At 35.4% G+C, this 14,964-nt stretch overlaps 1 pseudogene; it reads right to left on the reverse strand.

The window, feature by feature from the left end:
- Positions 1–479: 479 nt before the first annotated feature.
- LOC111633864 overlaps positions 480–14,964 on the reverse strand; it is a 15,267-nt pseudogene continuing 782 nt past the window's right edge.

A 14,964-nucleotide genomic window follows, 5' to 3' on the forward strand; every position in this document is an offset into this window, starting at 1 on the left:
CCCCCTTTCCGGCATACGGGACACCACGCACGGCAAACACGTGGGTGGGCGTTCAGATCCCAGGGATGGTAAAGAGGAGTTTCTAAACCATCTCTGGGAGGTCCCCTCACCACGGACATGAACCCACATCGAGGGGCTCTCTGCTAGTCGTTTTTTAACAACTAGCTTCAAATCACCTCCTTCAATATACATTGTATGCTGAGAAGAGCTTGCTGACTTTGCAGCTGCGTCAGCTTCTTCATTTCCCCTTATACCTACATGGCCTGGGACCCAACAAAATTTTACAAATAAATCACTTGCAGTAAGATGGTAAAATAGTTTATAAATTTGAATGACTACAGAATGAGAACTGGGTTTACATGAGATCAAAGCCTGAAGTGCACTAACTGAGTCAGTGTAAATCACGCAGCGAAAATGACCTTTTCTGATTACATATTTTAAGGCTAAGTGAATAGCCTGCAGCTCTGCATTAACGATGGATATATTCAATTCAATTTGTTCTGCCACGATTTTGTCTTGGCAGACATAGGCTGAGCAAACATAGCCTTCTGATTTCGATCCATCGGTGTAAATAGGAAATAAATTCCTGTCACTTTGTTGAATTACTGCAAAGTGCTGTCAATATACGTAATCTGGCGTGGTTTCTTTGGAGAAGTGCTTCAAGCTTAAATCAACATTTATCTTTGGGGTTGACCAAGGTGGAATACTATTAACCTCAACCTGTGAGATGTTGCTTGTGCTCGTGCTACTTATATTCTCCATTCTTATGGTGAATGTAGGGACACTACCTCGGAGAGCTTCAAATATTCTTTTTGGCAGAGAATCTGATACTGTACCATCAAGTGAAGGTTTAGTATGAGATTTCTGTTTTATATAATAAAACAGAGACAACTGTTCTCTCCTGAGAGATAGTGGAGACTCATAACCATCCACATACAAACTTTGGACAGGAGAAGTTTGGAATGCACCAGTGCATAAACGTAATGCTTGATGATGGATTGGATCCAGCATCCGAAGAGTAGATTCTCGCGCAGAGCCATAAACAATGCATCCGTAATCCAGCTTTGAGTGGACAAGGGTCCTGTAAAGCCTGAGCATAGAACATTTGTCTGCTCCCCAAAATGAGCAGCATACTACCTTTAGAAGGTTCAGAGATTTTACACATCTACTCTTCAAATTGCGCAAGTGCAGTAAAAACGTCAGTTTAGGGTCAAATATAACTCAAAAAAGCTTCGTCTCATTGACCATTGAAATTTTAACCCCATTTAAGTAAATTTCAGGGTCCAAGTGCAAACCACATCTTTGGCAGAACTGGATGCATGAGGTCTTCTCTATATTAAAACTAAAACCATTAATCTTTGACCAATGGTCTATGCGATTTAAAGAGGTTTGCAGTTGTCTCTCGATAAAGTTCATGTTGCTAGACTGGCAGATCTAAAAGTCATCCACATACAAAGAGTGTTTTACACTAGGGGGAAGACAGTTAGCTATGCTATTAATTTTAATTAGGAACAGAGTCACACTCAAATACAACCTTCAGAAACACCTTCTTCTTGTGTGAAGAGCCCAGATAGTGTGCTGCCCATCCTGACATGAAATCTTCAATTCTGTAGGAAGTTTTTTTTATAAAAATTGGAAAATTACCCCGCAACCCGAATTTGTAAAGATCACAGAGTATCCTGTATCACCAACAGTGATCATAGGCCTTCTCTATGTCGAAAAACACAGACACTAAGTGCTGTCATAGAACAAACGCTTCGCGTATAGATGTTTGAAGTTTAACCAAATTGTCCATGGTACTTCTGTTCCTACAAAATCCACTCTGATGTGCTGAGAAATAGTTCTTTTCCTCTAGGAGGAACATTAGGCGTCTGTTTACCATCCTCTCAAAGAGTTTACACAGACAACTTGTCAAAGAGATCAGTCTGTAATTATAGAAATTCTTGCGGTCTTTACCAGTTTTGAATGGGGATAATAATTGATAGTCTCCAAGAGTCAGGAAAAGTATTTTCTGTCCATATTCTGTTAAACAGATGCAGGAGATTAGAAAGGGAATTGTTTGACAGATTTTTAATCATGCTGTAGTGGATTTTTCCGACCTACGGCACTATTCCCCGAGCGAGAGATTGCTGTATGTAATTCAATTCTGGTGAATGGCACGTTATATTCCTCATTAGATGAGGAATGAAAGTTTAGACACTGTTTTTCTCTTTGGGCTTTATAAACCTGAAAATTCCTTGAATACATAATATTGCTGGATGAAGCAGAAAACATTTCACCCAATAACTCAGCAATACCCTGTATATCGCTGATTATTGTGCCATTATTTTCCAGCACAGACAGAGAGAGAGAAGCATATTTCCCATTAATTTTATGGATTTTATCCCAGACTGCTTTTGAGCTAGTGGAAGATGTTATGCTGGAAACATACTTCCTCCAAGAATCCCTTTGGCTTTGCTTTTGTTTTTTGAAAAGCAACTAAATTTCTAGCAGTGGGGTATCTTCTAAAAATCCTCCATTTCTTTTGTGCTTTAAATGCTGCCTTGCAATTCTAATCCCACCATGGTTTTGGATGCTTTGGATATCTAGTTGATGTTTTTCCCATTGATTTTTCAGCTGTCTGTATGATACTGGAAGTGACAACTTCAACTGCATCAATGATATCAGCAGTATTGACCATTTCCTCAGTGATGTCAGCCAAAGAGGAGAATGCAGGCCAATCTGTTGTTTACGTTTCCAGCATGGTGGACAAGCTGTTTCACAGCTTTCTCTGCCTTGATATTTTAAAAATATTGGAAAGTGGTCGCTAGAGAGTGGATTAGATCCAACCTCCCTCATAAAGGCTGAAAACAGGTTTGGACTTGCTAAGGATAGATCAATGGCAGTGAATGTTCTTGTTGGGCATGGAAGTATGTCACTTCTCCTGTATTATATAAATATAGTTGCTGATTGCCAATGAATCTTTCAATGGCCCTGCCTGAACGGTTAATGTCGGGATTGCACCATATAGGATTGTAGCCATTGAAATCACCAAGTAAAAAGAATGGAGTTGGCAGCTGTTCAACTAATGAATCCATTTCATCCTCATTGACTCTGACATCTGGTGGCAGGTATATAGAGCAAACTGTGACAGTTACTCCAATACATATTCTGACTGCCACAGCTTGCAAATCAGTAGTTATTTGTACCGGCAAGGATTAGATGTAACTGGAAACCAAAATAGCAACACCACCGAGTGGTGATGTTGCTCAGCACGGTTGTAACTATCATCATCCTTGCGGTAGAGATCGAATCCTTTTAAAGAAATATTTTCTCCAGGTTTTAGATGTGTTTCCTGAAGTGCCACACAGAGAGATGAGGTAGATGATGTCAAGTGTTTAACGTCAGAGAAGTTGTTGTGAAAACCACGACAGTTCCATTGGATTATTTTATGATCCATTATGTGTTTGAGGCAGCATTTTTAGAAAAAGTGTCCCTCTTCAATTTTACTGAGGATTTTCCTTTTGAAGGTGAGGTTGGTTGTGTTACCTCCATATTATTCTCTTCATCAGAGATATCAGAGAACTCTCATGGATTGAGTCTCTAATCTCTTTGACTTATAGAGGGCTGCTTTCAACTTTTGTTCATTGAGTGGGTTCTTGTTAGCCTTTCTAAAACCCACATTTCTAGAAATTATTCCTGTTTTGGGTAGGGGTGATTTTGTCTTTATATTCTTCTTTTCGTCGGTCTCTTTAAATTGAATTAGTAAGCATTTAGCATGGTGTGTGAGAGAATCATTTGGTGAAACAGAAATGTCTGTCTGAACTCCACTGTCTTTGTGGATTTCAAAACAGCAGCAAAGGTCTTTTGTTTCACTGGTGCATTTGAAGTGACCATGCAATGTGCCTCCGGGTAAGGTATATTATTCACCGTCTTCACCTGCTGAATTTTTTTTTCTCTCTGCGATGCAGGGCATTTCCGAGAGTAGGCAGGATGGGCATCTTTGCAGTTCACTCAGCATGGAGTACTTTTACATTCAGTACTCTCGTGATCTTCATTTCCACACTGTCTGCATGCGTTTTTTCCTCTGCGTGATATTTGCAAGTGTCCAAACTGCTGACATTTAAAACAACGCAATGAATTTGGAATGTATGGGCGAACTGGGCAACAGAGATATCCTGCTGCAACAGAAGATGGCAATGTTGGTTTGTTGAAAGTTAATATAAGATGTTTTGTTGGTATCAACTTGCCATCTCGACAGATTGAAGTTCATTAAACAGCAGTGACACCTTGGTCTGAAAGACCAACCTGAATATCTGATTCATCCTCAGAAATCTGGTCGTTTTCAGATATCACACTACATGATGAGTTCAAATTTGTGTGTGGTGTGATGGTGACCGTTATGTCTCCTAAAGACTGTTTTCAGAAGATTTGTTGACTGTTGAGAGGAGGCTGCTTCTACAAGTAGATCTCCTGACCTCAATTTTTGAATTTTTTTAAGGTGCTCAATGGTCAACTCAAAGAGTTTCTGAATTGAAAAACGAGAACGTTTAGACAGAGTTGCTTCTCCCGTAGCGTGAACAATAAGGTAGGTTTGTTGATTAGAGGGACTGACCTCCTTTGGTGGCAATGCATTCGTAGATATTTTAGATTTTAGAGAATCCATATTTTAAAATAACTATTCAGCTCCTAGTGACCCCACCCACCACGGGGCCCAACAAGGGGATGCCGTCACATGGGAGACTCCCATAGACTGTCGCACCAGGGTTTCCCAAGAGCTATACCCTCACAATGCAGTCGAGAAGAGCACATCTTGTCTGATGTGTCTGCCCGGTCTGCATCGATCAGTTGACTCCAAGCCGAAGTCAAGAATGACTCAACGACCAGCCGATTGACTCAAACGGAGCCTGATTTGAGACTCCCGTTTATCCGAAGCAGGGGCCAAAGTAGTGTGTTGGGGACGTTATGTTGCCCCTCAACTACCAGGATCCCCCTTTCCGGCATACGGGACACCACGTACAGCAAACATGTGGGTAAGTGTTCAGATCCCAGGGATAGTAAAGAAGACTTACTGAACCATCTCTGGGAGATCCCATCACCACAGACAGGAACCCACATCGAGGGGGAAGTGCTCGAGCCTTCCAATGGAATAATTGCTGAGGAAGAAACACATTCTTCATTTTAATTTGTTGAATGCTCCTCACATCTTGGTTATCAGCACATTAAATGTATGTGTCGTCAATTTCCTTACAGTATAAATTAAGTAGAAATATGAAAATACAATTAAGAAATAATGACAAATTTACACGAACAACAATAAGTCACAACACTGTTTTCTAGGCCGAAACTATATGAAGAAGCGAAGGTTTATCCTTACTGCCCAATATTATATAGCCAATATCTTAATAATTAACACTAATTAGAAATCATAGATAATATATAAATAGTACCTATTCAATACATATTCAAATTGATTAATTTAACTTTTTTTTAATTTAATACCTCAAATTTATCTATTTTATTAACTAAGCATTATAACATAACTCAAAAAGGCATATTAAACGTACAGAATGTAAATCTATTGTTAATTTAAATTAATATTATAACAAGTTGTCACAACNTAAAATAATAATAATAATTTAGTAATTATTCTTGCATATAAGTTCAGCTTTAGCCCTCTAATTTTATTTTGTTTAGTATAATAGGCTATTTTACACGGAATGCTCAGAGGCTTAATGATACTTCTACTTCTCTATCCCTTCTTGGTATATTACATGCTGTTGTCCCACTGACTACCAAATGGGTAGCCTTCCTATGCACTGGTGAGTCATTCTTGAAACCAAATATACACTCTTGTAACTCTCTTAGTGCTCTTTGAGCGGGAAGAGAGTGTCTCATTAACTGCCAACTTTTACAAAAAAAAAAAAAGTATGTGATTGTCGTCTAGAAAGAATTTACTTGAAAAAAGGGTAGAGAAAATAGTTAAACAATACATTAAAATGATCAAATATATTTTTACTAAAAAATATTAGACAATCATTTATCACTTGCATTTGAAATCTATTTTTTTCTTATTTATCATTTTCTTTGTTTTTCTTTTTCAAATTCTTATAAAATTATTGAACACACGTAAATAAAGTTTTACAAATTGCTTGGTTATAGCGTTTTTTTTTTTATTTTCTTCTTTTTCATCATCAAATGGAAAAACGAACGTTCCATATATGATTTAAATAAAGTTATTGTGAAAAATTTCGTTAAAAATAGAAATGTTATGCAAATCTACAAATCTCAAATAAAAATAATAAGAATGACAATACTGACATGTCATGAAATTGATAATAACTCGAATGAAACAGAATTGTCTCTTTCTGTAAGTTATAATTCTTATCAATAAAGGTTAAAACTGAAAATCTCAACATAGCAATGCACAATCTTATAAAATGTGTTATTTATAATAACTGATAATAATAATAATAATAATAATAATAATAATCAGCGCAGTGCCCAAACAGTTAAAAGTTGAACATTGAAATTTGGTACACAGTTAGGGTATGTCACGAGAATGCACACTAAGAAAGGATTTCTCAAAATTCTTTCCCGGGGGGAGACAGGATTAAGGCTTCGACAATAAAAGTGTTAAACCCCAATTCTCACATATTGGTGTCAGAAGTGGGATATTATTCGATGAAGCTAAACGGCTATAGTACAAGTCTTCACAAATAGAATAATAGATTCAGTTGGTTGGTTGGTTAAGGTTTTCTGTCACAAGGGCCACATAGGCCAAGCTGCACCACACCAAATGGTGTAAATAAATAAAATAATAACAATATAATGTAAGGTAAAGAAATAATAAAAACAAAACAGACAAAAAAACCAATAACAAAAAAATATAAAAATTAAAATGTAAATAACAAGATGTATATGTTACTGTGAAAGACCAAATTAGTGAATGTCGATATTCTCCGGTGAATGTCGACACATACAAAATACTGTACGTCGGTGAAAGACCGAATATTTAGTTAAATGATTATACATTCAAACAATCGCCGGCATATGTCGACAAACACAGATAAGTTTTGGTGGATGTCGAAATGACACCTGAGAAGCCGATGTCGACAGAGAGGCAATAATCTGTCGCCAAATTATTCTCCATTTCCTTCTGCTCAAATTGATGATGCCGTACGAATACAAGTCCCTGATGTTGACCGTGGCCATACAGATGCCCGAAATGTGTTGGCAGTTGTTGTTGGAATAGAAGACTCCAACTTTTATAAATTAGCAAACAAAAATAGTACCCTCAAACTAGCAAACAAAAATAGTACCCGTAATCAGTTTGTAATTTGTAAAGAAAAGTTATTTTCCATAGATGAGATTTCTTCTTGAAATATTGCTGAGAGAAGCAGCTGCAGCTATTTGGAAAAGTGGAGGACAAGACTATACACGCTGTCATTGCAAAAAGAAGTGTTCCACAAATAAATGCAGTTGTAAAAGCAAGGGACACNGATTTGAGCCTCCCGTTTATCCGAAGCAGGGGCCAAAGCAGTGTGTTGGGGACGTTATGTTGCCCCTCAACTACCAGGATCCCCCTTTCCGGCATACGGGACACCACGCACGGCAAACATGTGGGTGGGCGTTCAGATCCCAAGGATGGTGAAGAGGAATTTCTAGACCATCTCTGGGAGGTCCCCTCACCACAGACAGGAACCCACATCGAGGGGTCAATAAATATGGACCAAACTAGATAAATATCCTTCTCCTGTCCTAAATGCACTTTGTATAATTTAATGCACTCTATTCTCTAGATCTGCACCTACCCACTACCGGCTACTGCTTTCGTCTATTTATAATTTATTACAATTTATATTTATTTATGTTACTTATATATAAATATATAAAATTTTTAATTAAAATAAATAAATNTTTGCCGACTGGAATGCTTTCGGATAACAGACGTTTCAAATAACCAGCTTTCAAATAAACGACGCTCTACTATGATTAAAATGTAAATAACAACAAGATGTATATGTTACTGTGAAGGACTGAAATTAGTGAATGTCGATATTCTCCAATGAATGTTGACACATACAAAATACTGTACGTCGGTAAAAGACCAAATATTTAGTTAAATTATTATACATTCAAACAATCGCCGGCGTATGTCGACAAACACAGATAAGTTTTGGTGGAGGTCGAAATGACACCCAAGAAGCCGATGTCGACAGAGAGGCAATAGTCTGTTGCCAAATTCTTCTCCATTTCCTTCTGCTCAAATTGATGATACCATACGAATACAAGTCCCTGATGTCGACAGTGGCCGTACAGATGCCCGAAATGTGTTGGCAGTTGTTGTTGGAATAGAAGACTCCAACTTTTATAAATTAGCAAACAAAAATAGTACCCTCAAACAGCTTTATACCCGTAATCAGTTTGTAATTTGTAAAGAAAAGTTACTTTCCATAGATGAGATTTNTAAAGGTTAAAACTGAAAATCTCAACATAGCAATGCACAATCTTATAAAATGTGTTATTTATAATAACTGATAATAATAATAATAATATTCAGCGCAGTGCCAAAACAGTTAAAAGTTGAACGTTGAAATTTGGTACACAGTTAGGGTATGTCACGAGAATGCACACTAAGAAAGGATTTCTCAAAATTCTTTCCCGGGGGGAGACAGGATTAAAGCTTCAACAATAAAAGTGTTAAACCCCGATTCTCACATATTGGTGTCAGAAGTGGGATATTATTCGATGAAACTAAACAACTATAGTACAAGTCTTCACAAATAAAATAATAGATTCGGTTGGTTGGTTGGTTGGTTAAGTTTTCTGTCACAAGGGCCACATAGGCCAAGCTGCACCACACCAAATGGTGTAGATAAATAAAATAATAACAATATAATGTAAGGTAAAGAAATAATAAAAACAAAACAGACAAAAANACATATTCAAATTGATTAATTTAACTTTTTTTTAATTTAATACCTCAAATTTATCTATTTTATTAACTAAGCATTATAACATAACTCAAAAAGGAACATTAAACGTACAGAATGTAAATCTATTGTTAATTTAAATTAATATTATAACAAGTTGTCACAACTGTAATCTAAATGTATTAGTGTTTAATGTACATTCACGACTTGATTTTGAGTATGTTTTAGATTTTGGTCACTGAACAATATTAAGTTTCCAAGCAAAAGAGAATTTGACAATCTTGCGAAGAAATTAAAAAAAAAAAAAATTCTTTCATTGCATTGAAGCAATAAATGTAGTAAAGAAAAAATAGTTGAGACAGCGACAGATTTTCGATATAAAATTTCCACCACACGCATCGGGTTCACACATTGTGGATGGACTGACCACGTACAGTTTTCCAGATTTTCTTCACGCATATAATGCATAAAGAACCACATTGCCTCTAAATAATCTTCTCGAAAAGCATTTCTATAAGTAAATTGCCCACGTCGCTTTTTGTGATTACCTATCAAATAAGATAAACAAACAAAAAAAAAATTAAAAATAAAATGAATTAACGTACTTAACTCTAACCGCGTTCTATGATTAGCTTGAAGTAAGCACGTTTCTAATGGTTGCTTAAACAATACATATTAATATATTTTCGGTGATTCTCGAAGCATATTGTTCGATACTAGATTATCGGATGCAAGAGTTGTTGGGAAAATAAGTTTTCTAAGTTAATATAGTTATAAATAAAAATGTAATTTAACTGTTCTCTAAAGTGTTGAAAATGAATATAAAAACATAAAATTAATAGTAACTTTCGATCAGATTTTTAAAAATCCCAATAAAATGTTATACAATGATAAGAACGGCATATATATTCTTAATGCGATTCACGTTATTTAACTTTGCATTAATTTTCTGCTTGAGACAATTATAGCATTAAACGTATTTTCTTCAAATGAATAATAATCTATAATAATAATAATAGTAGTTTATTTGACATCTATTTCAATACGTTATCAAAGGGGGGAAAAATAAATCAATAAATTCGCTTAACTCGAACCATCTAATTTCTTTAACATTTTGTTAAATTTAAACAAATCATCAAATCTAAAATCTAAACCACCACGTAACATTCTTACGTATTCCCAATACATAGCATTTCCGCAATTACTAAACATATGAAAGCACCAATCATTATAACTACAGTTCTGATTGCAAATCATACACTCCAAAGAAGCACTTCTTGACATATAGCAATTTAACCGCAATTTCGCAATCTGTTTTTTCATCCCAATTGGGATTCTAACATCCCTTAAATATTCTGCCTCACCAAAATCCGGTTTAACCGGACAATAATATCGTAGCAACCCAGAAGTATTCAGCATATTCTTCATTTTCTGTAATTCTAATTCTATGCATCTTATAACTATAGACGGAATTCGTTCTTTCCATACATCAGTTTGCTTCTCGTTAACCATCTCACCAAACCCCAGCCGTTCCAGCCAATTTTTAAAATCCACCCACCATGAAGTGGTCCATAACATTCAAGAATCACCCGAAACCATCTCATGTGTATAATCACAAACTTAATGCAAAAACTTGAAAAACTGGTTCTATCCTTGGTGCCTGTAAGGGAAAAGTTGGTTGAAAAATTACTGCAAGGACAAAACATTTGGATATATCACGAGGCCCCAAAATCAATCAACAACCTCAAAACTGCCATTGTTAAAGCTTTCAATAGTCTCCATAGCAATATTTTGCCAAAGGTCATTCATAACTATTCCACGTGTCTTCTTCACATCATCGCATCCAGAGGCAGTCACTTCGAAAACCTCATCAGTCAAATGCCTTTTATTNACTGTTCGTTTTAGGTTCAACAGTTTATTTACATGTACTATTACTTAAGCTTTCTCCTATTTTGACATATTAAAAAGTTTCATTTTTGTCTTAATGTAATAAAAATATTTTTATTCAACATTCACCATCAGCGCATTCTGAATGTCGACATTTGCCGGTGTAAGTGAGAAATAACGATATTTAGCGAATATTTCGGACATACACGAAACTACTGTGTGAATGTTGACATTCGCCAGATTTCAATCATTCACAGTAACATATATATATATACAAGAAGTAAATAAATAAATAATTAAAGCTGTTTATAAATATTAATGACTTTCAGAAAGTCCAGTATATTTATCCAGATTTGGCCTCTGGCCCAAAATCTCTCAAACTTGCATTTCCGAAATGCTGTCTATGACTTTGATCAAATGCAACACAGTTGCAAAGTACTGTGTTTAACACTTACAATACTGATATACTGAGCCGTGTTCAGTAACGCAGAACAACTAAGAATTCTGAGTGGCTTAGTGGGTGGAGCTAAGAATGTTCTGAGCCTCATTGAATGACTATTCTTTGTTAGACAGCTAGGCAAAATGGCGGACAAAGTCAAAATTATTATTGCAACGATTGTCACAAATGAACTAGCCAAAAATGATAAAATAACGAATACAATTATTCAAATGGAAGCTACGTCAGATCTTGACGAAATGAATGAAGCAATCATCAATTTTAACCAAAAAAATAGACTATTATCGTCCGTTAAAATGTACTCAGAATCTACTATACCGACATATGATGATTTTACATTCTGAAGTCATTTTAGAATGAGTAGACATTCAATCCAAGTAAGTTTCAGTTTTAATTACTACTTTAGCTATATTCTAAATATTATCTAATTTAAAAAGTCATTTACAGAAACTTCTAAAATTTGTTCAAGATGATCTTCAAACTTCTGAAACAGATGGTATAGGGAAGAATTTAACAGCAATCCAAGTTATTAAAAAAATTTTTATAACTGTATGGTATCTTGCCAATCAAGAAAGTTATAGGTAAATGATAAGTAATTAATTTAGTTTCTAAAGCATTTTGATTTTAATATAAAGAATTAATGTTATATTTACAGACAAATTGCAAACAGATTTGGGGTATGGAAAAGTACTGCTCATTATATAATTTCTGCTACTATTAAGGCAATTGCATCACATCAGCATGATTTCATACAATGGCAAGAATATCATCAATACAAGTCAATTGCAAATGACTTTGAATCAAAAAGACACTTTCTGGGAGTTATAAGTGCCATAAATGGTACGTACATATATACACTACAAACCTCCAATGAATAGTAGGAATGCATTTGTCAATCGCAAAGGTAATCCGTCAATTATTCTCCAAGCAATCTGCAATTCAAATAAAGTATTTTTGGATGTATTTGCAGATCGAGCAGGTTCTACACATGATGCTCGTGTATTTTGCATCAGTCCTCTAGATCAAAGATTAGCAAATGATCCTAACTTTATACCCTCAGATTACCATTTACTTGGTGACTCTGCTTATCCATGCACAGTTAATTTATTGACACTTTTTAGAGACAATGGTCATTTATCTTCACAAGAAAAACATTACAATTACGTACTCAGCTCAACGCGTGTAGTTATTGAACAAACATTTGGTATTTTAAAGGCAAAATTTTGCATACTTAAATATATAGACAAAACACGCATTGACTTAGTCCCTAATGTTGTTATTAGATGTTGTTGTTTGCATAATTTAATATTAATTAAATATAGATAGAAGCATCTGTCATTATGATATTAATGATAATGATAAAAAAGATGGTTGGTTTGTTAGGGTTTTCTGGCACAAAAGCCGTACAAACTATGCTGCGCCATGCCAAACAGTAAAATTAAAAAAGGACATATATCCATATATTAAAAAACTAATAAGAAGCATATACAGTCGACCCCCCTATAACACGGGTTCCTATAGTTCAAATTTCTATATTACGGCAAAAACATTGCAATGGTATCGTACAAACATGGTAAAAAAAACTCCTATAGTTCTGTAAGACGTCATCGGGCAGCCGAACTACTTTCCGCCATCTAACGCCATGCTACGGAGAGTTTAGGCAAGTAAATTGAGTTTACTATCGTCTGTACAGTATTATATATAAATTAGGTACTGTACATATGATTATATATAAATTAGGTACTGTATATACAATTATATATTAACTTAATTTATTGTAATTTTATTATAATTATATATATATATACTTTCCGCCATCCAGCACCACGCTACAGAAAGTTTAGGCAAGTAAGTTGAGTTTACTATCATCTGTACAGTATGTAAATTAAATACCATAAGTCTAATACAGCACTAATTTTATACTTTTACTTTTAATAATTTTAAAATAACATATATTGATAAATATATGGGATTTTTTTTATATGAATAGTGTAATATGAATAGTGATAATTTAATTTTTGGCAAATTTTTAAAATAATATAGTATAACTGACCTATATAACTCTCGATCGTTTTACAACCTAAACAAAATCAAGGGGGTGTGGCAACTGGTCAACAAAGAGTTAAGAAGATACAATCACAATCGTGAAATAATTGATTCCTACATTCAGAAGTTATTCAAGCAACCCAACATTGCACAAGAATCAGCCACTGCGTTACGACACTTACTAGATACAACTAATGAGTGTGTTTGTGCACTGAAGGTATTAAAGCAACCAGTGCAACATTGGGACTCTATTCTGCTGTATATTCTCAAAAAAAAAAAAAAGGATCAAGAATCTCGTAGGCAGTGGGAACTTTCTCAGGAGGACACAGAACAACCAACATTTTAAGACATAACTTCATTTTTAGAACAATGAGCTAGAGCACTGGCTGTTTCCCAAACCAATATTCACTCTGGCCAATCAAGACCAACACCCAGACTTCGTCTGTCTTCACAGTCCAAACAAATAACTGCTGCAGCACACCATGGTATTGTGCAGCCAGCATGTAAATATGTCATGGCACACATCCAATTTTCAAGTGTTCAACATTTTTGGGAGCATCGGTGACTGAATGGAGAGATCTAGTTAAGAAGCATGAGTTATGCTACAACTGCTTAAAGCTTGGACATCCGGCAACAAAGTGTAAAGCAGGTCACTGCAAAAAATGTTCACATAAACATAACACCCTTATACATCAACATGGGCCATATGACAGTGCAAGAACCTCAAGCAGGGTTGTAGAAGCAGAAGTCATGTCACATATGTCAAAGCAATTGAGTTAGCATAGACAAGTATTGCTATCCACTGCTGTCATTCAAATGAGGAATTTTCAAGGAGACCTACAACCATGTTGGTGTCTATTGGATTCTGGCTCTCAAATAAGTTTCATTACTGAACGTTGTGCTCAGCAACTTAGACTGAAGCAAAAACCATCTAATGTAGCTATTTCAAGAATTAATTCTACAGGTATTAGCACCGCGTCCAGTAGTTTATGCATTAACATAAGGGTTACCTCAAGCAATTCAGAGGATATTTGCGTAGAAACACTGATTACTCCAAATGTGATAACAAACTTGCCGAATTTCCACTGTGACCCATCCAATTGGTCACATATAAGGGGGCTTCAATTGGCATACCCAACCTTTCATAAACCAGGAACAATAGATATACTTATAGGTGCAGATGTCTACAACGAGATTATTTGTCCAGGACAGCACAAGGGACCACCAGGTAATCCTAGCGCATTGAACACGGTGTTTGGTTAGATACAATCAAGACCAATAGGTATTAACCGACAACCAGTTTCAGTCAATGTTCATCACTGCAGTATTAATAATCAGCTAAAAAAATTCTGGGAGTTGGAAGAACTGCCTGAAATAAGATATTTAACAACACAGGAACAACTGTGTGAAACCATTTTATATACTACACATTCACGTGATTCAACCGGCAGGTATGTAGTTCATCTTCCTTTCAAAAACTCCACACACAAGCTTGGATTGTGTTACATTGTTACATTAGAGTTTATTGGCGCAAGGGCCACATAAACCAAGCTGCGCCATGTCATATGGTAAAATAATATAATCTAAGAAATATAAATAAATATATAATGTAAAATATTAAATAAATAAGTTAAATAATAAATAACAAAACCAATAACA

This window comes from Centruroides sculpturatus, unplaced genomic scaffold (assembly GCF_000671375.1).
Source record: "Centruroides sculpturatus isolate CEXI.00-Female unplaced genomic scaffold, Cexi_2.0 scaffold804, whole genome shotgun sequence".
Lineage (NCBI taxonomy): Eukaryota > Metazoa > Arthropoda > Arachnida > Scorpiones > Buthidae > Centruroides > Centruroides sculpturatus.